Source organism: Balaenoptera borealis (assembly GCF_965194805.1).
Source record: "Balaenoptera borealis genome assembly, chromosome: 12".
NCBI classification, from domain to species: domain Eukaryota; kingdom Metazoa; phylum Chordata; class Mammalia; order Artiodactyla; family Balaenopteridae; genus Balaenoptera; species Balaenoptera borealis.
The window spans coordinates 42,721,090-42,748,048 of record NC_138869.1 but is presented as its reverse complement, the minus strand read 5'-3'; the positions used below and the strand labels follow the sequence as shown (position 1 = coordinate 42,748,048).

At 41.8% G+C, this 26,959-nt stretch overlaps 1 protein-coding gene and 1 pseudogene across 4 annotated transcripts in view; both read right to left on the bottom strand.

The window, feature by feature from the left end:
- The window catches only part of LOC309607348 (aminoacyl tRNA synthase complex-interacting multifunctional protein 2 pseudogene), a 63,577-nt pseudogene extending 43,701 nt beyond the window's left edge, over positions 1 to 19,876 (bottom strand). Inside the window, exon 1 of the transcript XR_014249661.1 lies at positions 13,732 to 19,876. The product of XR_014249661.1 is annotated as an aminoacyl tRNA synthase complex-interacting multifunctional protein 2 pseudogene (transcript). The remainder of the gene's footprint in view (positions 1 to 13,731) is intronic.
- Positions 1 to 25,983, bottom strand: part of IP6K1 (inositol hexakisphosphate kinase 1) — an 83,559-nt gene extending 57,576 nt beyond the window's left edge. The window contains exon 1 of one of the 3 annotated variants that reach the window (XM_082348032.1): positions 25,844 to 25,983. The gene's annotated coding sequence lies outside the window, so the exon portion shown is untranslated. Of the gene's footprint in view, positions 1 to 25,522; positions 25,661 to 25,843 lie in introns of those variants that run through there. The other 2 variants (XM_082348035.1, XM_082348031.1) reach the window with 2 other exon arrangements.
- Positions 25,984 to 26,959: the final 976 nt, after the last annotated feature.

Below are 26,959 nucleotides of genomic sequence, written 5' to 3'. Positions count from 1 at the left end.
TCTGTGTTTACCAAGATTCACTTCCCAGATAGTTCCTCGTTGTTATGTTTTATTGGTAAAAAGTTTAATTGAACTATTCTAAAGCTTATCTCAGTAGTCTGTCTTTGGATGGAGATCAGATGCCCCGTGACCTACAACCAGGGCACACAGAATTACATATGTCAATCAATGAACTGTATACTAATTGGAGCTTATGACAAAAACAGCAAGGCAAAAGAGTACCTCTGGGTTTTTGGAACAGAAAATTCCCAGAAGCCAGAAAGAACTATACTACCTTTGAAAAACAGCTACTGGTGGGCTTCCCTGGTGGCGCAGTGGATAAGAATCTACCTGCCAATGCACGGGACACAGGTTCGATCCCTAGTCCAGGAAGATCCCACATGCTGTGGAGCAACTAAGCCCGTGCGCCACAACTGCTGAGCCTGCACTCTAGAGCCCGCGAGCCGCAACTACTGAAGCCTGCGTGCCTAGAGCCCATGCTCTGCAACGAGAAACCACCACAACGAGAAGCCCGTGCACCCCAATGAAGAGTAGCCCACGCTTGCCGCAACTAGAGAAAGCCCGCACACGGCAAGAAAGACCCAATGCAGCCAAAAATAAATAAATTAAAAAAAAGAAAAACAGTTACTGGCATGTTACTGGGCTCTAATTGATACCAAACAATTGACTGTAGGTCACACGGTTATATTGAGACCCCAAGTGCCCATTATGTAATGGATTTTAAGCTCACCAAAGACCCACAGAATTGGGCAAGCCCAAGAGTCTTGTATAGTCAAATGGAAATGGTATATACAGGACCGGGCCAAACCAGGCCCACAGGGTGCCGCTGTTTTACATGCAAGGATTTCTGAAATTCCAATTGAAGGTCTTGAGCAAGAAGCTATGATTAGGGCTTCCCTGGTGGCGCAGTGGTTACGAATCGGCCTGCCAATGCAGGGGACACAGGTTCGATCCCTGGTCCAGGAATATCCCACATGCTTTGGAGCAACTAAGCCCGTGTGCCACAACTACTGAGCCTGTGCTCTAGAGCCTGTGAGCCACAACTACTGAAGCCCGTGCGCTGCCCGCGCGCCTAGAGCCCGTGCTCCGCAACAAAAGAAGCCACTGCAATGAGAAGCCCACGCACCGCAATGAAGAGTAGCCCCCACTCGCCGCAACTAGAGAAAGCCCGTGCGCAGCAACAAAGACCCAATGCAGCCAAAAATAATAAATTAATTAATTTTAAAAAAAGCTATGATTAAACCCGAGTTAACCAAGTCGTCTGTAAAATGGGGAAAGCCCCTTTGACTCTTTAACTGAGAAAGAAAAGAAACATGCCTGGTTTACAGATGGCTCAGCAAAATATATAGGATCTGTTTGTTACTGGAAAGCAGTAGCCTACAATCCAGTCACAACTAAACTGTTAACACTTGAGAGGGAAAAAGCAGGCAATTTGCTGAACTATATGCAGTATAGCAAGTTTTGAAAAAGAAAACTTAACAGAATGTCCTATTTATACTGATTCCTGGTCTGTGGCCAATGGATTAGCAACTGGGCTTCCAACGTGGGTTAAAAATAATTGGCAAATTCATTCAAAAGAGTTGTGGGGGAAAGAATTATGGGCGGATATTTAGGAAATTGTCCAGAAAACTAATGTTTCAGTTTTTCATGTAGACGCTCATAGTACTCCCATTCCACGGAATGATGGTATAATTCAATTACAGATGAACAAAATCAGCTCCAGACGGTGGAAGTCGACCCACACTCTAGTGAATTCAAAGGTTTGGCACTTTGGGCACACGAAAAATGTGGCCATCTGGGAGAAAAAGCTACATACAGGTGGGCTCAGGATCAAAGTATTTCCCTGACTATGGATCTCATTAAGTCTGTTATTTTACAATGTCCAATCTGCCAACATGTTAAACATAGGAGCTTGCCACAACTAGTAAAAGGACAATTGGCACGCGGCAAATTGCCTGGGCAGATATGGCAAATTGATTACACTGGCCCATTAATCTGTGATAAAGGCTGCCAATATGTGTGCACTGCAGTGGACACCTATTCTGGATACTTGGTGGCCATTCCATGTGGAAAAGCCAATCAAACTAACACTATTAAAACATTAGAAATAATTAATTTGTACTATGGTGTTCCACTCCAAATACAAAGTGATAATGGGTAACATTTCATAGGTAAGCTTAAAGAAGAATTTTCCCAGAAACATAATACACAATAGATTTTTCATATTCCATATTATCCTCAAGCTGCTGGTTTAACTGAAAGAATGAATGGATTGCTAAAGGAACAAGTGATTAAATTGGGACAGGGTTCTTATAAAAATTGGAGGACTAACTTAAATACTGCCTTAAATATTTTGAACAATCGTCCAGTTGGGTTTAATGAGAATGACTATACCATATCTACAAATTCATAGGATGGATTTCCATCCAGAGATAATTGAATATTGGGAAATTTTACCTGGAGTGTTAGCTCCTTTTCGAGCCTCTCCTGAGGCAGCAGGCCTCCATTTGCATTCTACGACTGAGCAGAGGCTAAGAGAATGATTTGTGCTATATCAATTGGCATTGGTATGAAAATGCCTCCTGGACATTTTGGACTAATTAAGGAACACTCTAGCTTAGCCCTTAGGAGCATCTGTGTCCAAGGAGGAGTGACTGACCCTGAACTATCAAGGAGAAATTAAAGTGATTTTACAAAATGAAGGTAATGATGATTTATTTATTAATAAATACGACAGGGTTGCTCAACTACTTATTCTTCCCTAATTGGAAAATCAAGAAAGGAGAACCCCCTACTTTGTTAACTGTCTGGGAAGATGGAGGATTTAGATCCACAACAGAGCACAATTCAATTGGAGCTAAAGGTGAAGCAACCCAATGGTCCTCCTATACCTGCTGATGTAATTGTGCAGGGAAAGGATGACACTGTGTTGGTGATGATCCCTGGACAAGAAAAATGGAAATATGCACCATTAACCCATTGTTATTCTCATGAACAGACTGTTTTTGGAAGCTTGACTGTAATGTGGATCGTCACCCACGCCTTAACCCCAGGATATCTGCGACGGTTGAGAAAGGACAAAGGAAAACGTTGGGGAATCTTCCGTTGGGAAAACATGAGCCACACCTGAACTCAAGACAACTTCACCTGCCCTGCAAACAAAGCCTGTCCTTTTCTAATTATGACTTTCTATGGCTGTCAATTTCATGTGTTGCCTATTGCTTTTGGAAATGAATACCGGTTGCCTCATTTTACTGGAAATTACTTAGATTTTAATAATCACACCCACTGACTGACAGACTGTGAAAAGACTATTCAAGGATTGCTTTGTGGCCACACTTCACACATCTGGGAACCCTGTTTATTAGAGAATTCCATTAACTACTGTGAATCGACTATATTTCCTCAATCCTATAGTATGTTTTGTGACGTTGCTCCCCAATTTGTATGTATTGTAACTGATATTAACACAACTTCTACTTATCAGCTAGGAAACCCTTTTTCAGGATGTCTAGCACATATAGATCACTTATATTGGAAAGGGACAACTTATTTCTTTTCCCCCATACACACACAATTGTTGTGGACTCAAATGCTAATTCCTACTTTACCTGTTCCTAATATTAGCCTACCACTTGAACCTTTGAAAAAGGTATTACAGTAAACAGCGTTACTACAGAAATTTATAGGTAAGCATAACCGTATTTTGTTCGAACACTCTATTGTTACTACTATTGCAGCTAACAAATTAATAGATGTGGGAGTTAATGTACAAAAGCATACTTCTCATACTTGGTGGGACTTTTTCTTTACTCAATCCCCCAAGGCTCGACAATTGTTCTCTGCATTATTTAACCCACTGCTTGTATTTTTTATTATATTACTCTTACTCACTGTTTGTAACTGTTACTTATCTTACCGTATTTGAAAAACTGCTCGTGTTATATTGCCTTATTCTTATGCTCTTCAGCCTCAACAATCCTAGAGGCCGAATCTTGGGAAAACCAGTAAAGTAGTCTTGTTCAGGCTTCAGAGGCAGAAGTAGGCCTCTGACTGACTTGTGACCCTGCCTGGACTGTGTGCCTGCTTGCACACCTAACAATTGTTACCAACAAGCAGCACTTAAGATAAGAAAGGGAGTGGGTCTTGGAATTTTTTGAGCCCTGGGCACCTGGCCAGTCCCCCGGGGTCTGGAAAATCTTGTGACTCAAGCGGTGAAACCAACAGCATTGTTACAGTTAAATCAGAGCTGCATTTTTGCACACAAACCGAAATCACAGTTTGCGGTCTGGGATTATAAATGGAAGCCCCCAGAGCTGCAATCTGAAGTCTCACCTGTGGGGTGGACGCACCGCCCGGGACCCTTCCCCACTGGGACTCCAGATTGCTGTTACTCGGGACTTCCCAGCTGCTGTTTGAATCTGGATGTAGGTGTTGGCCCAATCTGGTGATGTATACTCTGTTATGTCTCTCGAATACTTTTATTCACCCCCTTCTAATGACTGTATACTGAACTTAAGTTAAATAATCTTTTATTAAAAAATTAATTAAATCTGTTCAGTTGTGTGAGACGAGTGGTTATTTTGCCAGCGAATCCAACGAACCTTGAAACCAAAAGCAGGCTTTCGGCAAAACATGTGTGAAGTAAAAACTGATAGCACAAAAGATGAAAAAAAGACAGTCCTTTAAGAATAGTTGGAGATTTCAAAATCCTACATTCAGAAATGGACAGAACAATATCAAAAACAGATGGAATATCAATAAGGAAACAGAGGATGTGAACAACACTGTAAACCAATTAGACGTTAACAGATATATATGGACATTCAACCCAATAACAGAAAAATAAATCTTCTTCTCAAGTGCACATGGAACATTCTTCAGGAAAGATCATATGTAGGCCAGAAGACAAGTCTTAATACATTTTATAAGACTGAAATAATACAAAGTATCTTTTTCAATCACAACAGAAACTAAAAATCAATAAAAGGAAAACTGGAAAATTTACAAATATGTGGAAATTAAATAACATACAACCTTGAACAACCAATGGATTCAAGAAATTACAAAGGAAGTTCCTGCCAGAGCAATTAAGAAAAAGAAATATAAGGCATCCAAATTGGAAAGAAAGAGTAAAAACTGTTTGCAAATAACATGGTCTTATATATAGAAAACCCTAAAATTACATACATACACACAAAACCACTGTTAGAGCTAATAAATGAATTTGGCAAATTTGCAGGATACAAAATCAACACACAAAAAAGAGTTGCATTTCTATACACTAGCAAAGAACAATCTGAAAAGGAATTTTAAGAAAACAATTCCATTTACAATAGTATCAAAGAGAATAAATATACTGAGGAATGAATTTAACCAAGGAGGTGAAAGATGTGTATTCTGAAAACTGTAACATACTGTTGAAAGAAATTAAAGAAGTAAGTAAATGGAAAGACAGCCCATTTGATAAACTGGAACTTTTACTATTGTTAAATGACAAAGACTACCCAAAGAGATCTACAGGCTGACTGAAATCCCTAACAAAATTCCAATGGCAGTTTTTATAGAAATAGAAAACCCATCCAGAAGTTCATACAGAATCTCTAGGGACTCTGAACAGCCAAAATTCTTGAAGAACAAAGTTGGAGGAATCACATTTCTTGACTTCAAAACTTACTGCAAAGCTACAATAATCAAGACAGTATGGTACTAGTATGCAGACAGATATATAGACCAATGGAACAGAATAGGAAATCCAGAAATAAACCCTCAAATATACAGTCAAATGATTTTTGACGAGGGTGCCAATACCACTCAATGGGGAAAGGACAATTTTTTCTTTCTTTCTTTTTTTTTTTTTTTTTTAATATTTATTTGGCTGTGCTCTTAGGTGCGGCAGGCGGGATCTTCACTGCAGCATGTGGGATCTTTAGTTGCAGCATGTGGGATCTTGAGTTGTGGCATGTGGGATCTAGTTCCCTGACCAGGGATTGAACCCGGGCCCCCTGCATTGACAGCATGGAGTCTTAGCCACTGGACCACCAGGAAAGTCTTGACAATCTTTTCAATAAATGGTGTTGGGAAAACAAAACAGCCACATGCAAAAGAGTGAAGTTAGACCATTACTTCACATTATATACAAAAATCAACAAAATGGATCAAAGACCTAAACTTACGAGTTAAAACTATAAAACTCTTAGAAGAAAACATGGGCGGGGGGAACTTCACGACCTTGGATTTGATAATGATTTCTTGAATATCACAACAATAGCACAAGCAAGAAAACAAAAAAATGGATAAACTGGACTTCATCAAAATTTAAAACTTCTGTGCATCAAAGACACTATCAAGAGAATGAAAAGACAACCCACAGAATGGGAGAAAATATCTGCAATCCCACGTCTGATAAGGGATTAATATCCAAAATACAAAGAGAACTCCTACAACTTAACAACAACAAAAATAAATGACCCAATTAAAAACTGATCAAAGGGCTTCACTAGACATTTCTCCAAAGAACATATACAAATGCCAATAAGCACATGAAAAGATGCCCAACATCGTCATTAGAGAAATGCAAATCAAAGCCCCAATAAGCTACCACTTCACACCCACTAGAATGGCTATTATCAAAAAAGCAGAAACAAACAAAAGTTGGTGAGGATGCAGAGAAATTGGAACCCTGTGCACTGCTGGTAGGACTGTAGAATGGTTAAGTCACTGTGAAAGACAATATGGTGGTTCCTCAAAAAATTAAACAGAGAATGTCCATATGATCCAGCAATTCTACTCCTACCCCAAATAACTGAAAGCAGGGATTCAAACAGATATTTATACACTAGTGTGCATTATTCACAATAGCCAAAAAGTGAATACAACCCATATCCATCAACAGATGAATGCACAGATAAAATGTGGTATATACATACAATGGAACGTTATTCAGTCATAAAAAGGAAAGCAATTCTGATACATGCTATAACATGGATGAACCCTGAAAACATTATGCTAGGTAAACAAGCCAGGTACCAAAGGAAAAAAATTATATGACTCCACTTATATGAAATATCTAGAATAGGCAAGTTCATAGAGATAGAAGTGGATTAGAGGCTGCAAGGGGTGGGTGGGGAGAATGGGGTGCTACTATAGACTGAGTACAGAGCTTCTACTTGAGATGATGAAAAAAGTTCTTGAAATAGACAGTGATAATGGTTACACTACATTATGAATGTACTTAATGCCACTGTGTTATACATTTAAAAACAGTTCACGTGGCAACTTTTATGTATATTTTACTACAATTAAAAAAAAACAATTCATTTACCAGTATGGAGTTTCCTCTAAAAAAAATTTAAAAACAGTAAAAAACTAAAAACAGAACTACCATACGACCCAGCAATCCCACTACTGGGCATATACCCTGAGAAAAACATAATTCAGAAAGAGTCATGCAACACAATGTTTATTCCAGCTCTATTTACAATAGCCAGGACTTGGAAGCAACATTAAGTGTCCATCTACAGATGAATGGATAAACAAGATGTGGCACATATATACAATGGAATATTACTCAGCCATAAAAAGAAACGAAATTGAGTTATTTGTAGTGAAGTGGATGGACCTAGAGTCTGTCATACAGAGTGAAGTAAGTCAGAAAGAGAAAAACAAATACCGTATGCTAACACATATATATGGAATCTAAAAAAAAAAAAAAAGGTCATGAAGAACCTAGGGGCAAGACGGGAATAAAGACGCAGACCTACTAGAGAATGGACTTGAGGACACGGGGAGGGGGAAGGGTAAGCTGGGACAAAGTGAGAGAGTGGTAGTGTATATATGGACATATATACACTACCAAATGTAGAATAGATGGCTAGTGAGAAGCAGTCGCATAGCACAGGGAGATCAGCTCAGTGCTCTGTGACCAGCTAGAAGGGTGGGATAGGGAGGGTGGAGGGAGGGAGACGCAAGAGGGAAGAGATATGGGGATATATGTATAACTGATTCACTTTGTTATAAAGCAGAAACTAACACACCATTGTAAAGCAATTATACTCCAATAAAAATGTTTAAAAAAAATTTTTTTAATAAATAAATAAATAAAAATAAAAACAGAACTACCATATGATCCAGCAATTCTGCTCTCGGGTATATACCTGGAAAAAATTAAAACACTAATTTGAAAAAATATATGCACCCCCACGTTCAGAGCAGCACTAGCTACAATAGCCAAGATATGGCAGCAACCCAAGTGCCCATCAACAGATAAATGGATAAAGAAGATGTAGCATATGCATGTGTGTGTATATACATATATATGTGTGTGTGTATATATATACATATACACACACACACGGAATATTATATAGTCATCAAAGGGGAGGAATTCTGCCATTTGCAGCAAAGTGGATGGACATAGAGAATATTATGCTTAGTGAAATAAGCAAGGGAAAGACAAATACTGTATGATATCACTTATATGTGGAATCTAAAAAATAATACAAATGAATGCATACACAAAATAGAAAGACTCACAGATACAGAAAACAAACTAGTAGTTATCAAAGGAGAGACAGAAGGGAGGAGGGGCAAATAAGGGGTATGGGATTAACAGATACAAACTATTATGTATAAAATAGATAAGCAAGAAGGATATACTGTATAGCACAGTGAGTTCTTGCCATTATCTTGTTATAACTTTTAGTGGAGTATAATCTGTAAAAACTCTGAATCACTATGCTGTACACCTGAAACTAATCAAATCAACTGTACTTCAATTAAAAAAAAAGAATAATATTGACAAAAAACAATTCATTTACAATAGCATTAAAAGAACATTAAATATCTTGGAATAAATTTAACGAAATATGTGAAAGACCTCAACATTGAAAACAATCAAACAATGCAGAGAGAAATTAAAGTCGTAAATAAATGGAGATCTACATAATGTATATGGATTAGAAGACTCAATATTGTTAAGTTGCCAATTCTCTCCAAATGAATCTATGAATTCAATGAAATCCCAACCACAATGTCAGCAGATTTTTTTCACAGAAATTGACAAATTAATTCTAAAGTGTATATGGAAATACAAAGAACTTAAAATATCCAAATCAATCTTGATAAAGTTTGACAACTTACACTACCCTGACTTCAAGACTCACTATAAAGCCACAGCGGTGGGGTACTGGCATATAGATGAAAAAACAGATTAATGGAACAAAACAGAGACCCCAGAAATAGGCCCATACCTATACAGTCAATTAATTTTTGACAGAAGTACTAAAGCAAACAAAGGAGCAGAGAAAGTTGTGGTGATTTTAAACTACATCAAATTTTTCAACATTCCTTCCCCCAAAAGGCAGAGCCCTCCTCTCGCCTCTCCTTGAGTATGAGATGGACTTAATGACTTCATTCTAATAAACAGAATATGGCAGAAGTGACAGTATGTGACTAGATAAGAAGCTTCTCCCTTACTGTCTTGGATCATTCACTCTGGAGGACATAACTGCATACCAGGAGGGTACTCAGAGAGCCCACATATCAGGGAACTGAGGACTCCTGCCAAAAGCCAAGTAAGTCATCTTGGAAACAGATCCTCCAGCCCCAGGCAAACCTCTATCACTGGCAGCCCCAGAAGACATCCTAACGGCAACTTCATGAGAGACTATGAGCCAGAATAACCCCGCTAAGCCCCTCTTCAATTTCTGACCCTCAGAGACTGAAGTAATAAATGTTTGCTGTTTTAAACTGTTAAATTTTGGAGTAATTGAACAGATAACAAATACACAAGTCTTTTCAGCAAATGGTGCTGGTACTGGGACAAGGTATCCATACTGGTGGAGGGTGGGGAGCGAGTTTGAACTTCAACCTCAATCTTACACAATACACAAAAATTAATTCAAGGAGGATCAAAGACCTGAATGTAAAAGCTAAAACTGTAAAACTTCCAGGTGAAAACACAGGCGAAATATCCTGCACTTAGAGATAGGCAAGGGCACAGAAAGCAATACCCATAAAAGGAAATATTGATAAATCAGACTTCAACAAAACTGAAAACTTCTAACCTTTGAAATATACTTTTAAGAAATAAATAGGCAAGCCACCATGGACTGACAGAAAACTTTCACAAACATATATCTGACTGGTATTCAGAATATAAAAAGAGCTCCTAAAACACAATAATAGACGGAAGTTAACAGTTCCATTTTTTTAATGGGCTGAAGATTTGAACAAGTATTGTACTTCACAAAGGAAATATACAAATGACCATTAAGTACAGACACCAGTGCTCAACATCATTAGTAATCAGGTAACTGCAAATTAAAACCACAATGAGATATTACAATACTTTCACAAAAATGGCTAAAATTCAAAACACTTACAACACGCTAAATGTTGCTAAGGACGTGGAACAATCACAACTCATACATTCTTGGTCGGAATGTAAAATGGTACAACCATTTTGAAAAAGGTGTTAATATTTCCTATAAAACAAGACATACATCTACCCTATGATCCAGCAATTCATTTCCCCTCAAGAGAAATGAATGTATATGTTGCCCAAAACCACTTGTACAAAAATGTTCACAGAAGCTTTACTCATAAGTCAAACCCTGGAAGCAGACCAAATGTCCATCAACAGGGGAATAGATCAACCAACTGGAATGTTCATGCAATGAAATACTTCACAGCAATAAAAAGGAATGAACCAATGATACAGGCAATAGCATGGATAAATCCCTAAACAGTATACTGCATGAAAGAAGCCCTACACAAGAGTACACGGGGTATTATTCCACTTATATGAAATTTTAAAACAGGCCTAACTAATATATGATGAAAAAAGTCAGAGAAGTTGTCTCTGGCTAGAAGAGAACAGTGGTTTAATCACTTATATTAAAACAAATTGAAAACATAAGGTGGCAGCAACAAGAGAATTCTGTTCAGAAAATACTTATCAAATTATTAATAACTTGGGACTTCCCTGGTGATCCAGTGGGTCAGACTCCTAATGCAGGGGGCCTGGGTTCAATCCCTGGTCAGGGAACTAGATCCCGCATGCATGCTGCAACTAAGAGTTCGCATGCTGCAACTAAGAAGCCTGCATGCCACAACTAAGAGTCCGCCTGTTGCAACTAAGAATCCCACATGCTACAACTAAAGATACCACGTGCCACAACGAAGACGCAGTGCAGCCTAAATAAATATATTTTTTTAAATTAATAACTTGTTATATAGTGCTGACAAACAGCAGTTTACCAGTTATCAATATATTACCTCTTTGCTCCAAACCCAAACATCATAGCCTGCTCTGCAAAAGTGGAGCTGAACCCATTAAATACTTTCCTTTGCCAACTGATGTTAAACTTTATCAGTAGAGGACACTGGAGAGACTCTGCAAAAAGAGGAGGCTTCTCTACATGGTTCCAGTATGCTCCTATCACCAGGCCCCTGCCAGCCAGTGAGCTCCCCGCACTGTCCAGTCACTGATGGGTGCCTGACACCTGCAATGCATAGTGGTCAGCAGCACGCAGGGTCCAGTAGCTTCCTCTGACACCTCACTCAAGCAGTTTTGTGGCAGAGTGGTTCCAGCAAGACACCCCTCCATAAATGGCTTTCTCTGACATCCAAGAGGGTAGATTTCCAGCAAGTTCTGGAGAAAACATTTCCAACATGTTCTGCCAGTGTGACACCACAATGACTTTCTCTGCCATCCAGTTAGTCATGGCCACCCTCTCCTCCAACACGATATGGATTTCAGTCCCGGAAGGGTATCTTCCTTAAGCACTCTGTATCAGCCCTACAGGTAGTGGCTATTCCTACATATGCTACTCCTATATTATTTAGAGTTCACTCTATTTCTTACTAGCCAACCCATCACTACTCCAATCTCCTGTTACCTGTCCAAATTACTGTGTGGTTTCTGAATGGACCCTGAAAGTTGTTTCAATGAGTTGAAAAGGCTAAGCAGCATAAACCTAAAATGAGAAATTTTATTACCTACATAAACTCCACATGCTTCTGCTTTATTCACAATTCTACCAATGAAAACTAATACAACACTGTAAACAGTCAAGTTAACATGTCTAAGGGCCTAAGGAGCCCTACCTGGTACACTCTGCTTCAGGAAGTTACTCAAGCTTAATATTCGGCTCCCTGAAGCTAAAGCCAGCATTTTCTTTGGAGACACTCATGAAATAGCTAACACAACCACATATCTTATAATATACCTTCCAAAATATGGAAGAAACTTCTTAGCATTCATTTTACTTTCTGTGCTAAAAAAATAATTTTATTTTTCATGCAGAATATCAAAAACCAAAACAGCCTAGGTATGCCCTGTGCTTGCCTGAAAAATCTAGTGTTCTACTTGGCCCTGACCCACACAATATCCTCCAGTTGAGCAGTCTTTATAAGTTTCAGAACACTTTCCACCAAATCAAGTTTGTGTCTAAGTCGCAATTATAAAGTCTCCAAATCAGTCGTGAACCATTAAAATAAAATCTGCAAAAAACCTTTTTTAAAGGATATAATCAAATATATGCTGAGTACCCACAACGAATGAGACCCTGTAGAATACTGTAGTAATAAGACAAACACAGTTCCTGCCCTCAGAAAACTGAAAGTGAGGATGGAGAGCAGGTAGAAAGGAGAGGCAAATAAGCAATTTTAAAAGAGTATGGGGCTTCCCTGGTGGCGCAGTGGTTGAGGGTCTGCCTGCCAGTGCGGGGGACACGAGTTCGAGCCCTGGTCTGGGAGGATCCCACGTGCCGCGGAGCGGCTGAGCCCGTGGGCCACAATTACTGAGCTTGCGCGTCTGGAGCCTGTGCTCCGCAACAAGAGAGGCCGCGATAGTGAGAGGCCCGTGCACCGCGATGAAGAGTGGCTCCCGCTTGCCACAACTGGAGAAAGCCCTCGCACAGAAACGAGGACCCAACACAGCCATAAATAAATAAATAAATAAATAAATATTAAACAAACAAACAAACAAAAAAACTATTAAAAAAAAAAGAAAGAGTATGATAGGGACTTCCCTGCTGGTCCAGTGGTTAAGAATCCGCCTTCCAATGCAGGGGATGCGGGTTCGATCCCTGGTCAGGAAACCAAGATCCCCCATGCCGCGGGGCAACTAAGCCCGTGCACTGCAACTACTGAGCCCGCGTGCCACAACTAGAGAGCCCACGCACCACAATGAAAGATCCCGCATGCCGCAACTAAGACCCGATGCAGCCAAATACATAAATTTTTAAAAATAAAATTAGAAAAATAAAACAAGTTACAGGTTAACCATTTGACAAGCTTCCCCTTTATCTGATCAACACCATAAGGTAAAGAGATTAGGTACTGTCAATCCAATATTACAAACACAGTAGTAGAGAAATCAGCTGACTTGTCTAAGTAAGGCTCCACAACTAATACTTGAAATACCAGCATTCACCTTCCTCACCTGGTTCCAAGAAGAGCTCCAAGATGGATCTTTTCAATCTAGTCTGGGGAGGCAGGCACCACTCCATACAGGATTGAGTGAGATTAGTACTCTAGGCAGTAAGTACACAGAGAGGTTCATTTGCTCAGAAAGTTTACTGCATTGGGCTTCCCTGGGGGTGCAGTGGTTAAGAATCCGCCTGTCAATGCAGGGGACACAGGTTCGATCCCTGGTCCGGGAAGATCCCATGTGCCGTGCCGCGGAGCAACTAAGCCCGTGTGCCACAGCTACTGAGCCTGCACTCTAGAGCCTGCGAGCCACAACTACTGAAGCCCACGCGCCTAGAGCCTGTGCTCCGCAACAAGAGAAGCCACCGCCATGAGAAGCCCGCGCACTGCAACGAAGAGTAGCCCCTGCTCGCCGCAACTAGAGAAAGCTCCCGTGCAGCAACGAAGACCCAACACAGCCAAAAATAATAAATAAATAAATTTATTTAAAAATTAAAAAAAAAAAGTTTACTGCCTTAACAAAATGATGTGGGGACCCCAAACCTTTTAGACACTAGAGACAACATTTACTGTTGCCTGTGCCTTTTTCACACTACAGGGAAGGCCACAGAATGTGAGGAAGAGAAACTAAATAGTCGGGACACCAAAAGTTTCAGAACCAGGCTTGCCCTTAAGAATATCACATATTCTCTCTACAACTTTAGACATCACCTAGAAACTGAATACAACATTGCCAAAGTCCCCACACTCTACAATAATGTCTAAGACTCTGAAACCATCCCACCTGAAAAAATCATGGTATCTGGAAACCTTCACATTATAGCTCCAATGTTTGGGTGATAATATAATCTTGGAGGGTTTCAAATCTCCCAGGAAATACTCTGAGTGCTGACAACCAGCATCAATGTCCATGGTCAGGAGAAAACTTTGAGAAGTGTGGTTGAAACTGTACCCTTAGGTAATATGTAAGAGAAAAAAACACAACATCTAAATCCAGTAGCAGTTGCTATTTGCATTATAAAACTAATTTATAAGCCAACTCAAAAGAAATAAGGTCTCCCACCCTCCCCCACTCTCTATCCTGGCAGACGAGAAACCATATTGGCATCATCAGTTCAGCTACCAAGATAACGCTATAGTTCAGATGCAAGGCCTCTGTGGGGCTCCATTAACAACATCTGTTAAGACAAAATTTGAATTTTTTTTGGGGGGGGGCCGTGTTGGGTCTTCATTGCTCCACACGGGCTCTCTCTAGTTGCGGCGAGTGGGGGCTACTCCTCGTTGCAGTGCGCAGACTTCTCATGGCGGTGGCTTCTCTTGTTGCGGAGCACGGGCTCTAGGAGCGAGGGCTTCAGTAGTTGTGGTGCATGGGCTCAGTAGTTGTGGAGCATGGGCTCTAGGCGCTCAGACTTCAGTAGTTGCGGTGCGTGGGCTCAGTAGTTGCGGCATGCGGGCTCTAGAGTGCAGGCTCCTTAGTTGTGGCGCACGGGCTAAGCTGCACTGTGGCATGTGATATCTTCCCAGACCAGGGACCAAACCCATGTCCCCTGCATTGGCAGGTGGATTCTTAACCACTGCGCCACCGGGGAAGTCCAAAATTTGAATTTTTTAATAGGGAAAACTAAAGTAATAATACATAAAAACAAAAAAATTGACTTGGGAAGAAAGTACAGCCAAGCAACGCTGTCAGTGTACCAAAGCCACTCACATAGTCTTCAGCAGACCCAGCAGTCAGACTGGATACAGGGAGCAAAGGGTACAGTTATCAAAAGGCTCCAAGATGAGCCGAAAGGAGAAACAAAGTCCCCTGCATAGCTTTTAGGGCTTATCAGTCAAATGAAGAATATCAGAACCAATTATCTGAACTTTTTTCTAACAAAGTATTTTACCTTAATCTCAGGTTGTACGAGGACTAGAAAATCGACCTGCTTTGTTCATGGGGTATGACCCTAACTACAGTCTTATACTTGAAAAGATAAAGTCCTTAAAGGAAAGTTGGTTTTGATTTGCTTTCATCACCTTCAGACAAGGATTTTTACCATCAATAAGTTTTACAAACAGCTCCAAGATCCTTCACCCTCCCACAGGGCCAGTATTTCAATAAGGACCACATACAGCAATAAGGTTTGCTCACAGCACAGATTATAGTTTCCCAAGTAAAATGCTTACCCACCTAAAGCCAAATTTCCCAGGTATCAGGCCAGGGTGCACAGCTGTTGAGGAGGAAAGGAAAAGTTGTCCACATTTAAAAGATGAGGAAACTGGGCTTCCCTGGTGGCACAGTGGTTGAGAGTCTGCCTGCCAATGGGGGGGACACGGGTTCGAGCCCTGGTCTGGGAGGATCCCACATGCCGCGGAGCAACTGAGCCCGTGTGCCACAACTACTGAGCCTGCGCGTCTGGAGCCTGTGCTCCGCAACAAGAGAGGCCGCGATAATAAGAGGCCCGCGCACCGCGATAAAGAGTGGCCCCCACTTGCCACAACTAGAGAAAGCCCTCGCACAGAAACGAAGACCCAACACAGCCATAAATAAATAAAAATAAATAAATAAATAATTAAAAAAAAAAAAAGAATGCCATTTGAATGGCTTTCAGTTCTTAAAAAAAAAAAAAAAGATGAGGAAACTAGGCACTTCCCTGGTGGTCCAGTGGTAAACAGTCCACCTTCCAATGCGGGGGACGCACGTTCGACCCCTGGTCGGGCAACTAAGCCCGCGTGCCACAACTATTGAGCTCACGCACCTCAACGACAGGGAAAACCTGCACACCACTAGAGAGAAGCCCGCATGCCTCAACTCGAGAGAAACCTGAGCAGACGTGCACCGTAACGAAAAGATCCCGCATGCCTCAACAAAGATCCTGTGTGCCCCAGCGAAGACCCAACGCGGCCAAAAAAAAAATAAGGAAAATAAATAAATAAAATAAATATTTTTTAAAAATATGTCATTAAAAAAAATAAAAGATGAGGACACTAAAGCACACAGAAGATAATCAGATGAAAGCTAAAGTAGAAAAAGGAAAGCTTTATTTGGCCCACTTTATAATATAATATGAATCTAAACATTCGTCTAAGCTCACAACAAATATGAAATGCATGTTACTCTTCTTTAAAAAGAGCAAGCGAGGGAATTCCCTGGCCGTCCAGTGGTTAGGACTCCACGCTTTCACTGCCGAGGGTCAGGGTTCGATCCCTGGTTAAGGAACTAAGATCCCACAAGCCATGCAGCACGGCCAAGGCGGGGGGTGGGAGGGGGGGAAGGAACAAGCATTTCACTTTAAAAAAACACAAACATCAAGATCTATTTTGTATAAAAAACAAATTATATAGTAGTTTTACTCATAGTTGTCACAACTTAGAAGTAACCAAGATGTCCTTCAACTGGTGAATGGATAAATAAATGGTGGTACACCCACACAATGGATTATTCAGCATTAAAAAGAAATGAGCTATCAAAGCCCTGTAAAGACATGGAGAAATCTTAAATGTACATTACTAAGTAAAAGAAGCCAATCTAAAAAGGCTATATACTGTATGACTCCAACTACATGACATTTTAGAAAAGGAACAGTAAAAAGATTAGTGGGACTTCCCTGCTGGTCCAGTGGCTAAGTCTCTGTGCTCCCAATGCAGGGAGCCCGGGTTCAATCCCTGGTCAGGGAACTAGATCCTACATGCCGCAAGTAAGAGTTCACATGCCGCAACGAAGATCTCGTGTGCAGCAACTAAGACCCAGCACAGCCAAATAAATAAATAAAATATTAAAAAAAAAAAAAAAAAAGATTAGTGGTTGCCAGCGGCTGGGGGAGAGGAAGGGATGAATAGAAGAAGAGATTTTTTTAGGACAGTGGAACTATTCTGTATGATACTATAATGGTAGATATATGTCCTTATACATTTGTAAAAACCCATAGAAGGTACATAAACTGCAGACTTTGAGTGATAATGATGTGTCAATGTACATTCATCAACTGTAACAAATGTACCACTCTGGTGTGGAATGTTGATATGTATGAGTGGGGCCAAGGGGTATATGGGAACTCTCCATTCAATTATGCTATGAACCTAAAACTGCTCTAAAAAATAAAATCTATTTTTTTATCTTTTTAAAAAATTTTTATTTATTTATTTATTTATTTAAGTTTTGGCTGCATTGGGTCTTCGTTGCTGTGCACAGGCTTTCTCTAGTTGAAGCGAGCGGGGGCTACTCTTGGTTGCGGTGCGCAGGCTTCTCATTGAGGTGGCTTGTCTTGTTGCAGAGCACGGGCTCTAGGCGCACGGGCTTCAGTAGTTGTGGCACACGGGCTCAGTAGTTGTGGCTCGTGGGCTCCAGAGTGCAGGCTCAGTAGTTGTGGCGCACGGACTCATTTGCTCCGCGGCATGTGGGATCTTTCCGGACCAGGAATCGAACCCGTGTCCCCTGCACTGGCAGGCGGATTCTTAACCACTGTGCCACCAGGGAAGCCCCCAAATCTATTTTTTTAAAAGCCAATTTTTTTGTTTTGTTTTTGCTCTTTTGTTTTTTTGTTTTGTTTTGTTTTTTGGGGCCACGCTGTGCGGCATGAGGGATCTTAGTTCCCCAACCAGTGATCGAACTCATGCCCCCTGCAGTAAAAGCACAGAGTCTTAACCACTGGACCACCAGGGAAGTCCCCCAAAAGCCAAATTATTCAAATGTTATAATTTTTTATCTGGGTGGTTGTTAGGTATATACAGGTGTAAAAAATCATCTAATTTTGTGTTTCTATACTTTTATACTTTTTGTGTTTTTATACTTTTATACTTTTTTTTTGTTTGTACACTTTTATACATATTTTATGCTTTAATAAGAGTTACTTTAAAAGAAAACAAAAATTTAACAGGGAAATCCAATCATTTGAGGGGCGAAAAAAAAATGTGTACTTAAACGAACACTGAGGCAGAGCCTATTTATCATGACAAGGCATGGGCACTGTCTGAGCACTGATACTCCCTGGCTGTGTGGCCTAAACATTCTCACTTCATTTCGTCAAATGTAAAGTGAATGTACTACTACTTGTCTCATAGGTCTATTAAAAAAGAAGTTCCTTCTCTTATCCACTTAGTTATTCAAAAGAAAAACAAGAAGACCAGGGAATAAAGATTCCAATCAAGCAAGAGGAATACTGCATATTAGTTCTCTCTCTCAACAAACTATAAAAAATACAGTAAACTGGGGACTTCCCTGGTGGTGTAGTGGTTAAGACTCCGCGCTCCCAATGCACGGGGTCCGGGTTCGATCCCTGGTCAGAGCACTAGATCCCACATGCATGCTGCAACTAAGAGTTCGCATGCCACAACTAAGGAGCCCGTGAGCTGCAGCTAAGTAGCACACGTGCTGCAACTAAGACCCGGTGCTAGCAAATTAAAAAAAAAAAAAATGCAGTAAACTGAAAATAAAATAGACACTTCAAATTTTTAACAAAAGGCCCTCTTAAAGCAGCATTTAAAAAGTAATTTTCTCATTTCAACCAACTCCCACATGAACATTTCATTCATCTTAAATACCCACCTTATCTTCTATCCAGAAAATATCATTTTAGCAACTCCATAAAAATCCAATTTATTCTTTAAGGGATTTGAGAAGCTTTAAAAAAGGATGCTGATAATCAAGTTCTTGGCTATAAAGAAACTAGTCACTGAACACTAGCACAAGAAGTCAATGGTGAAACAGAATGCAGCATGCCAAACAGAGCTATGAATATGCAGTGTGGAAATGACTTTAATGGGACGGGGGATTTAAGGGATGAATACTTATCACCAAAAGCACTGCTTGCTGCTCCCAGAAATTAAAATCTAGAATACTTAGCTAGGACCCTCTGGTTGGTGCTAGTTTTCAAATACCACACATGGAAGATCATCAGACAAGGAAGCCTCAAGCTTTAGAAAAAAGGTGCATGTGAATTAAAATTAATTCACGTGTAACTTTTTTTTCTTAGGTAGCAAAATACCTGCCACATGACCAACAGTCTAAAGAGGCAGTGCCAACTGTGGTAACTGGGCGTGGATACTTACAAAGGCACAAATCACCAAGGCCAGGCTCCACAGAGAGATGAAGGATAAATTTTGTGAACCCTGTGGATGACCAAGAAGCCTCCTAGCCCGCGTCAATTAACAGAAACCCAGAAACATGACAAGTAACTGAAGTTCTAAAGCAAAGAGACCCCCCTCAATCTAGAAGCTTGCGTCTACATGCAATAGTTCCTGATTATTTCAACTTCCCACTTCAATGGAATATCCATTAGTTTTTGACTCAGCATGGGTACATCTGGAAATCTGGCAAAAAACAGAAAATGAAGCTTAGAGCTGAGAACTACAAGGGATGAATAATAACCAAACTGGGCCCGGAGTCCAAAGAACTGTTCAACTTTTTCCGAAACAGTGTCCCTGAATGAAACTTATCTAACACATGTATTTTCTATCTATCTATCTATCTATCTATCTATCTATCTATTTATTTATTTATTTATTTATGGCTGTGCTGGGTCTTCGTTTCTGTGCGAGGGCTTTCTCTAGTTGCGGCGAGCGGGGGCCACTCTTCATCGCAGTGTGCGGGCCTCTCACTGTCGCGGCCTCTCTTGTTACGGAGCACAGGCTCCAGACGCACAGGCTCAGCAGTTGTGGCTCAGCAGTTGTGGCTCACGGGCCCAGCTGCTCCGCGGCATGTGGGATCTTCCCAGACCAGGGCTCGAACCCATGTCCTCTGCATTGGCAGGCAGATTCCCAACCACTGCGCCACCAGGGAAGCCCTGTATTTTCTTTATAAGGCGCTTCACAGCCTTCTTGTGCTTAGGAAAATTAGACAGCGCTCCAGCACTATACTTGGGAGGCATTTTAATCAGCAAAATTACCAATAAAAAAAAAAATATGAAAAATCATGGCACTAAATAGACCATGAAAAGGACACCTGTTTACCATACAAGTATCCCCCACTTTTCGAAAAGTCACTTTACGCCACTTTGCTTTTATGAAAGACCTACATTAGTACCTGCTTTCACTAACCAAAAGAAATCCAAAGAGCTTTTTCACTTTAATGAAAAGGCAGAAAGTAAAAACAGCATTCGGTATTTGTTTTGCAGGGAGTCATTATAGAAGCAGTGTGCACCCAGAACAGCGAGAGTGGCACTGCCAAGCTCCTTCCCCGGAAACTACAATCAGCATCTCAGCATCAAGCTGCTACAGCTCTGAATTGTATCTGTGAGCATCTGTGCTTTATCTTGATTTAAACTGCGCATCCGTTAGCAAGATGTGTCCTAAGGTCATTGCTTCTTCACTTTACGCCGTTTGGCTCATGAAAGGTTTCATAGGAGCACTCTACTTCCATCTGAAAGCACTCTTCTTTCACTGGAAATCAAGGGAAATATGTATTACAGCTGAAACAAGATGGCAGAGTGTCACCTGGTTCCACCTCAGCTGGGAATGTACACCAGGCAATTCAAATTTTTCACCATTTCTGGTCTGCAAAGGGTTTTCTCTGATCACTGGAGTGGCTCAAATTTTAATTCATCGCCAAACTTTAAAATCAGGAAATTACACATGAAAATCCAGATTTCTGGTTTTCCTTTAAAAAAAAAACAAAAATCACAAGATCTGGTAACAACAACTGGCTAAAACTAAGAAACAGTGACCCTTTCAATAGGGCCTGTGGTTGCTAGTTCACCGAAGTCCCCACCACTCACCACTGCCCTTACACCCTGCTTCCCTAATTTACTGCCAGCTAGCCCCTGATGTAAATGCATCGTTTACCAACCCAGACGTTTATAATATACTGCTGACTGCAAAAAGGTACAAATCAGGATGTAATGCATAATCTCATTTTTGTAAAATTTATAAGACACAGAAAAAAAGTCTGGTTGTACAATAAAACAGTAACAGTAAAATTATGGATGGTCCTTTATTTTTATTTCTTCTTGTTACTCATGTTATCTTTTTTTAAACTAGTGAATATATATTACTTACATAAGTTATTTCCTACAACAGCTTCGAGATATAATTCACATACCATAAAAGTCACCCATTTAAAGTGTACAATTCACAGGAATTCCCTGGCAGTCCAGTGGTTTAGGACTCCGTGCTTCCACTGCAGGGGGCATGGGTTCGATCCCTAGTCAAGGAACTAAGATGCCGCATACCACACGGCAAGGCCAAAAAATAAAATAAAATAAAAAAATAAAGTGTACAATTCAATGGTTTTTAGTATATAAAAGATATGTGCAACCATCGCTACAATTTTAGAACATATTCATCACCTCTCCTCTCATCTACCCCCAAGCCCTAAGCAATCACTGATCTACCTCCTGTCTCTATAGATTTGCCTCTTCTGGACATATCCTATAAATGAAATCATATAATATGTGATCTTTTGTGTCTGGCTTCTTTCACTTTGCATAATGTTTTCCAGGTTCATCCATGTTGAAGTATATATTAGTACTTCACTCCTTTTCATTGCTAAATGATTTTCCATTGTATGTATATACCGTATTTTATTTATCCATTATCGGCTGATAAACATTTGGGTCATTTCCCCCTTTGGTTATTATGAATAATACTGCTATAAACATTCATACACAGGTCTTTGTGTGTACATACATATGTTTTCATTTTTCTTGGGTAGATAACTAGGAATGGAATTGCTGTTAACTCTATGTTAACCATTTAAAGAACTGCCAGACCATTTTCCAAAGCGACTGCATCATTCTCACCAGCTGAGTATAAGGATTCTGATTTCTCCACATCCTCACCAACACTTGTCATTATCTAACTTTTTGATTACAGAGTAAGTTGTTTAGAAGTGTTCATTCAATCATAATACACTCAGATTTTTATGGACTTCAAGATTCTCTTATTCCCTGACATCAAAATTTAGACTTGAAAAGAGTCCAATTCTAGACCTGCTTCCCTAGCCTGTTCACCTTCTGGAAAATGAGGGGACAGGAATAAATGGGCTAAATCCCCACCCACAAATAAAACTTTTACAGAAATGATCAGATTTCCTTAGCACTCAACAAAATAAAGTCTCTAACAGGGATCCAGCACTGAAGTGAACATATGTTCCCATCAAAACTCATTTGCAATACCTCGTACATAAACCCAGCTTCAAACCATAATAGCAGCAAACATGAATGAGAGTCTCAATCTATCACCTTTTGTAAAAGAACCAAAATGTCTTGGGTTTTTACACTCAGAATTCATTGCTCAAATCCTGCTGTAGTATAGGAAGAGAAATGAATCTGATTTAAAATCAGGGCAAAAGCACAGATCCACTGGCACAAACATACAAAATGCCCCTCTGCTCCAAGCCGGAGACAGGGTGCACTGTGCAGCCTTTCCCCAGCTCTACCCATCACTGCTCCTTATAGTCTCAGGGCAGCACTGGGAGGAGGACAAGCAGCAAATACTACTGACATGTTTACAGAAGCCCAAGGTGGCAGTGAGAAGACCCAACCAAGAAGAGAGTCTAAGAATCTCAATGCTATGCTCACCCAATACATGTTTTCCAAGAGTCAAAAGTGGCATCTTAGCCAGGAAGCGGGTTGAGCCGCAGAGCCCCTTCTGAGATGCAGAATTGCTTTCTGTTCTCAGGCTTCAGTCATGCACTTTGAGCAAGTTCTGCTGCCTCTTGCAGAATGAGGATGGGCCTCCATAAGGTGCTAGAGTGCAAGCACTCCAGGCAGGGTAGGAGGTGGAGATCCATGGCCAAATTCTCATTTCTATTTGCCCATTCCCTCCATTTCCCTATTTAATTAGAGGGTGTTCTAACTCAGACAAATTTAGCACATTTTTGTAAACATTTAGTCCTTATCTACTACATGCAGGTACAAGAAGACACAAAAACACAATCTCTACAGGAAAGGGGTTAGGTCTAATCAGAGAAAACAATTATTCTCCAAAGAGTATATACTGTGTTTTTTGTTTGCTTGTTTGTTTTTTTAATAAGGGCAATGATACTACTGCAGTTCAGAGGGAGTGGAGTATTCCCAAGAACTGGAATGTTTTGGGAGTGTTTCATAAAGGAGGTAGGAGGGACGTGAGCTGGACTCTGGAGAAAAGAGAAGTGACATTGAAGGCAAAGAGGGGCAAAAGCCAATGGATTGGCTGGTAAAAGGATCTGTGTAAGGAAATATCATGTATGGAATGTTTACCAAACCATTTGGTTAGTGGGGTTAGGACAAACCCTGAAGAGCTGGGTTGGGGCCAGCTGGGCAGCAGCACCTTAAATGCCACATTAGGACATCAGATCTCATCCCATAAGTCTGCAGCAGTTTGACTTTAGTGTAGGATCTCCATAGTTGTGAATTATGTCTGTTGCTCATAATAGTTAAAAGTGTTGACATTTACAGGTGAATTATGTAAATACAAAGTTAAAGTAGATGGAAGGGCCACTACTCTAACATTCCTACTCATCTGCACTTAAAAATGCCCAGCACAGAAGTACTGCTATTAACTATCTCTGAGTAATAACATACACTGAATCAAGCAAGCATCATCTAATACTCATAAGTATGCATGAGGCAGTAAAAGCATTAAACAAAGGCAATAAAGTTCTTGGATATTCTATAATTTCCTTGGGGCAGCAGTTCTAACATACGGTTAGACCACGAATGGACTTTAATGGACCCCCTGACCTCCCTAAAATTGCATGCAAAAATTAGTGTAGTGAAGTTGACTGAGTGGATCTGTCTCTTTCTATATCTCAAAGAGGTCAGATACCCAAAATAGTCTAAGAGCCTAACTTAGGGTTGTTTTAATAGAAAACAGCAAGAATCTGGGGACTTCCCTGGCGGTCCAGTAGTTAAGACTTCGCCTCCCAATGCAGGGGGTGTGGGTTCGATCCCAGGTTGGGGAGCTAAGATCCCACATGCCTCACAGCCAAAAAACCAAAACAGAAAACAGAAGCAATATTGTAACAAATTCAATAAAGACTTTAAAAATGGTCCACATCAAAAAAAAATCTTTAAAAAAAAAAAGAAAGAAAAAGAAAACAGCGAGAATTTAACCCTGTGGCAGCCTTAACTTTCTAAAGGAAGTGTTAATCAGAGGGGGGGTTGGGGGGAAGTTAGATTGAGGCCATTTTGAGAAGTTCCTAATATTTTCATATCTCCCTCCTTTCTTGTAAAGAACTGCCCAAGGAACTAGTCTCACCAAAATCAAGACTCATTCAACGTTCAAAAAATGGCCCAAGGGAGGGTAATGAAATATCTAAAAACTACTCACTCAACTTCTCTCTCTTCTCACAAGTAAGGGAAACAGCAACAGGCCACCAGCTGCCTCTGGTTTCAGCATCTTCTCCAAAAAGATCTCCTGACCAAACAGCTAGTTTCCTTCAAAATTACACGTTCTGAGGTGACAAGATCCTGACACAAACCCACAAAGTATTGCTGCTTGACTTCTTAGTCGTCTCAGGGAGGCTTGCTGTAAGACCATATACAGGAGCCTATGCTGAGAAGCCAAAGGACCACAGGGAAAGAGAAATGTGTTTTGGAGCACTCAGAACTCTTCCTAGACCTGCACACCTTGCCCGGCGTCTCTAACCCTCCTACCCTCACAAGAAGCGGGGGCTGGCGGTCTGTTTTCATTGCGCAAGATACATTTACTCTATTAAAAGTTAATTTGGCATTCACGAGACAAAAAGAAGTTTCATTTCTTTTTCTGATTCTAACACACTCCCACATTTCCTTTGTCTCCTGATTACACTTGCCAGATTATCTCTTTAGGAGATAAAATCAATCAACTCACCACCATAATATTCACTTTCTCCCAGAGCCAAAAGAGCCTTACCACAACTCCAAAGAGTGGTGGTCCAGAACCAAAGAAATTATGTCCCAAAATAAAATTCGGGCATCATGGACATTTAACCAGGCCCTTCAGGAAGAAGCAAACGGTGAGCTCCGAGGAGCACAGAAGGCAGGCGCCAGGCAGAGGGCCTTCGCCCTGTCAGAATCACAGGGCCGTCACACTGGCCTGCCTGGTTCGCGGGGGCTTTCGACTGTTTCGTCTAGTCTTAGTCTCAAGCAGTCTGAAAGTCAGTCGCAGGAGCGAAATCTAAGAAAATGGTACGTGTATTTCTCACCTGGGAACAACACAAGACCCCGGAGAGCATCAAGCTGGCACTGGACACGTTTCAGCGCTGCGGGTCAGCGGAGCCCAGGGCTGTAGTCACAGTAACTAGTTTCCCGCTACACCTCGGGAGCGGGGCTCTCGGACCTCCACCCCGAGGCCGTCCTCCGACCTCGGCAGCAGCATCTAGGAGGCTCCACGGGCGGCCCGTCAGGACGATCGAGCGATGCTCAGCCGATACCCCTGCCCTGCGCGCGCCAGCTCCAACCCCGCGCCCGCCGCCGCCCGCCCCGCGGCGTCAGGCCGGTCTTTCGGCCCGGCTTCTGTCACTCACCGGCCGGCCCAGGCAGCGGGCGCCCACGGCTCCCCACGGGAGCTGGGCCCCCCGGGCCTCCAGGTTTCGACCCGCCCCCTGGCAGGCAGTGCAGGTGGCTGAGCCCCGCAGCAGCGGCCCCACACCGGCCGCTCGGACCACCTCCCGGCGCTGCCCACTAGGTACGGATCAACAACAAGATGGCGGCCAGCCGAGGGGGCGGGGGCCGGGCGTCATAGTAACCTGGACGGCAAAGAACCCGCCCCCGGCTCAAAATATCCCCAATCAACAACCTCTTTGCCCGAGGCCCAGGGGAGTGCCTCCCGCTCACAGGTCGGCCAGCCTGTCAGTCAGACCCTGCCTCTCGTGGCCCGTGCCGAACGCCTCAGCACGTGACTGTGACGGCACGGGTTGGCGCATGCGCGCCGTTCCCGGGGTTGCTGGCGGCAGAGCTTTCACTGGCTACTCCGAGTCCGGAGCGCCCTTGGCATCTCTGCGTGCGCGGCCCCCGTGCGCAGCCGGCAGCGTCTTCTCCCATGCATGCTTAGGGAATGTCTGCTGTGTGCTACATCCCTTTTTTTTTTTAATCACTCACCCTAGAAGGCAGGACTTGTCGCTCCCTAGTGAGGAAACTGAGGCTCAGAGGGGGAGGCCGGGCCAAGGTTACACCACCTCTGGAAATGTAAGCACCGGGTTTCGTTCCTCCTCTTACTGGCTCCAGTGTATAATGCCCTCTTCCCAGCGGCTTCCCTAGCTTTGCCCTTCATCAGCCTTTTGTGCTGCCCCAGCAGTCCCTGGTCTGTTGTCCACGTTTGTCCTTCTGCCTGGAGTTCAGTCCCCAGTTCAGTCCCCAGCACAAGCCCTGGCACACAGCGGGCATTCTTTTTTCCTACCCTAGAGCATCTCGTCTTGAGTTCTTATAACATCTTTTGCCCTGGATTGTCATGATCTGCCCCCGAGGCCAACTGTGAGTCTTGGGAAGACTGTTACCCCCTATGCAGAGAACCTAGCCCTGGGCTTGGCATCTGATGCAGTCACACAGCCTGACCCACATCAAGTGCCTGGACTAGCTAGTTTTGTGACTATTGAGGCTTGGTTGCCCCACCTGTGGAATGAGGATAACAATCAAGCTCCTTA